Source organism: Cynara cardunculus, assembly GCF_001531365.2.
Source record: "Cynara cardunculus var. scolymus isolate 2C chromosome LG 2, CcrdV1, whole genome shotgun sequence".
NCBI lineage: Eukaryota > Viridiplantae > Streptophyta > Magnoliopsida > Asterales > Asteraceae > Cynara > Cynara cardunculus.
The window spans coordinates 36,187,560-36,190,852 of NC_037529.1; the positions used below are offsets into that span (position 1 = coordinate 36,187,560).

Below are 3,293 nucleotides of genomic sequence, written 5' to 3' on the forward strand. Positions count from 1 at the left end.
TCCTAATTATATTTTAGATTTTTTATATTTAAAATGAGATGTTTATCATGTATTTGATTATGTTTATCTGCAGTTAGTTACACGAATTCAGTTATGGGATGAAATCAGATAGGGATGAAATTGTTTAGGGATGAACGAGTTTAAGAGTTTTAAGAGTTTAAGAGTTTTTAAGAGTTTTAGCCAAATGCTTTATAATATAACTAGTTGGATACCCGCGCAATGCGGCAGGATGTCAATTTTTTTTGTAAATCGAATGTATGAAGTTTATGATCATTATAAACTTCAAATTTTATAACGATTGACTGACCAGAGATTTGGAAAGAGAATTGTGTGATTAACAGATTTCCAAACACACATAAGTTTTTATTTTTTAGATTGTTTAATAATGGTTTTCACTTAATGCAACTCATGATCAACAAAAAAACCCCAAAATTCATGTTTAAACAAAACGGAGATATAATCATGTAACTTTATTTATATTTAATTAATCATATTTTACTAATAGAATATATATTATCTTCAAGAATAAAGATTACCTGCGGATACAATAATAATAAAAAGAATAAGAAATTATTTTTACCCATTGAAAGCAAGGTATTGACAATGATACATCTTATTTCACTTGTAAAATACATATTAATATAAAGTAAGATAGTTAACAAAAATTGATAAATGGTGTTTCCAAAGTCTACAAACATTTCAATCATAATCGATGACAAAACTTTTTTAGCTTAATAATCGATCACAAAACATTCCAAAGTACCAGTATTTATATGATAATTCGGTATATAACATAAAACTATATACATATGTGTCATCAAGGGCAATTTGGTAAAATAATGTACAATTGAGGAAGGTCCAGTGAAGCGAAAATGTGAAATCAATGAAGCAGAAACAGAACAAAATAACAACATATGTAAGACTTAAATGTATCTCATAATCAGGTTCATTGAAATAAACTAACCTTTCCCTCCTTTGAAAAATGTTATTCAAGTTGATCCTATGTAAGACGTGTATATAAGCAAGAGACGTAAAATGAACTTCCAGGATTTAGCCTTTTCCCTGCCAAGGATTAAAGCAAATATTACAAGATAAACATATATAAGCATCAATGACAATAAAAAAAACTCCAATGACTACAATGATAGACCATTAGACATTTAGAACTTTGAGAAAACTCCTTCAATTTAGACAAGTCTAACTATGAATTATGGGTAAAGATTTAGATTGCATAATGACATTTGATGTAGGAACCATGAGTAGTTGTACTTTGAAGTTGAAAGGCAGTCAAAGGATAACAAGATGCTAAGAGACATGAAATCAAAAATGGGTATTCCATTTTGCTTTTGGCCAGTAACATTTACCAAAATACCATAGTAACAACACCACACCAATAGAAAACCATTGCTTAGTTTGTAATTATAGCTTCTAATCTTTAAAAATATATTGACAAGAAAAACATAGATTTGCCTACATAGGGCCACACAGGTCACAGGAACACAACTTATATTGCAAGTAAAGAGATCAAATACAAATAATTGAGAATAGGGGTGGCAAAAAATGACTCAATCCGAACCCAATCCAAAATTAGTAGGTTAGGTTGAGTTTTTCAACCCATTTAAATAAATAGGTCAACCCGTCTAACCCATTTATATAGATGGGTTGGGTTGAGTTAGGTTGAATTTTTTGAATTTATATAGATGGGTTGGGTTGAGTTGGGTTGAGTTTTCAACCCATTTAAAATATTATATAATTTTATTTTATTTTTAATATTATATTTAGTATTCTAATTTTTTTATTTTGTTTTATTCTTAATTAAAAATCCTACCGCTGTGAGATGAAACTCCAAATTCCAATCCCCTCCATTACTTTTGATCATCATGATACCCTAAGAAAACCCTTTAGTTCATTACTCTATTATCGCCTCCAAAGCCAATCCAACTTATTTTGAACAATATATTTGTTGTAGTTGTGTTTTATTCAAACTTTGAACAATTTGTTTGTAATTGTCTAGTCCTTTTTTATTTAAAATTTTAAAATTAAATGGTTCAACACATTTATTTAACAGGTTGGATTAAAAAAATTGTAAACAGATCAACCTGCTGTCAACCCAATTAGGTAACAGGTTGGGTTGAGTTGAGATTTTCAACTTGTTTAATAAATGGGTTGAACCCAACCCAACCCGACCCATTACCACCCCTACTTGAGAAGAGGGCTCTGATGAAACATGAAAGAAAGAATATATTGCAAGTATGATATAAATAATACATTATACATATAAAAACAGACAGGAGAAGAGAGACAGAACTTGAAACGATCATTATTATTACCTCGTCAATTTCAGTTTCTGAAGGATGGTATGTGGTTGTGAAAACACTTCAAGATAAGAAGAATAATCGATTTGCTTGCCAAACTTAGAATTTATGTAATCATTGTACAACTCATGCATATCCAGATCCATAGGCTTCCTGCAAAGAGTGAAACTCGTGAAAAAATGCCAAAAAAAAACAAGCATGAGGCTTTGCCACAAGAAAACAAGCATGAGGCTTTGCAACAAATCAAATGGGCCACTAATATTGATACATAATAAATGTTTTTAAATGAGAATGAATACAATCAATTTTTGCTTCAAATACAAGGTCTAAATGTAAAAACCATACATCAAACTATAAACAAAGAGCAATTATTTGACAAATTACAATCCAACAGCTCTACACCATAACCCCCTTACAGGCTTAACCTCTTGGGTCCATGAGAAGTTTCATACTACCATCGAATGAGAAAACCCTCGTCCCTTCCACAGGGGTTAAAGATAGACCTTTTTCTAGATTTCTTAACAAGCATAGCCAGAGAAGCCTATACARTTGCTTAAGTGGCTAACAAGTAACAATCACATGTTATAAGAGATATTCCATATTGATAATTTGCTCTTCTTTGTATGTTTCCATCATAACTCTTAGCTTTTTGTTGAGACCCCCTAAATTTTATCCTTGCCTCCAATATTTATATGGTATTTCCTCTATCAAAGCAAAGAAAGTGAGGTCACGGTGGTTCTCCCATATGTTGACAAATACCTCCATCGCAGTTTTATACTTCAACCACAACATTGCCTAGAAAGATCATTCAACCCTCGTTTGTTTCAAGTGAAGATGAAAAACAAATAATTGACAATTCATGATGATAAGACCCAATGATAGTGCTAAGCATGACTACTTCGATCTAAAAAGAAAATATATCAAGAGTACTAACCTCTCCACTGAACTCAATTTGCGGTTCCTCTTGGAGTAATTGCT

At 31.1% G+C, this 3,293-nt stretch overlaps 1 long non-coding RNA gene across 1 annotated transcript; it reads right to left on the minus strand.

Moving 5' to 3' along the window:
* Positions 1-750: 750 nt before the first annotated feature.
* LOC112507275 lies at positions 751-3,293 on the minus strand. The gene is made up of 3 exons (XR_003068506.1): positions 3,250-3,293; positions 2,331-2,468; positions 751-1,062 (listed from the first exon to the last, which is right to left on the minus strand). It is a non-coding gene; the product is annotated as an uncharacterized LOC112507275 (long non-coding RNA).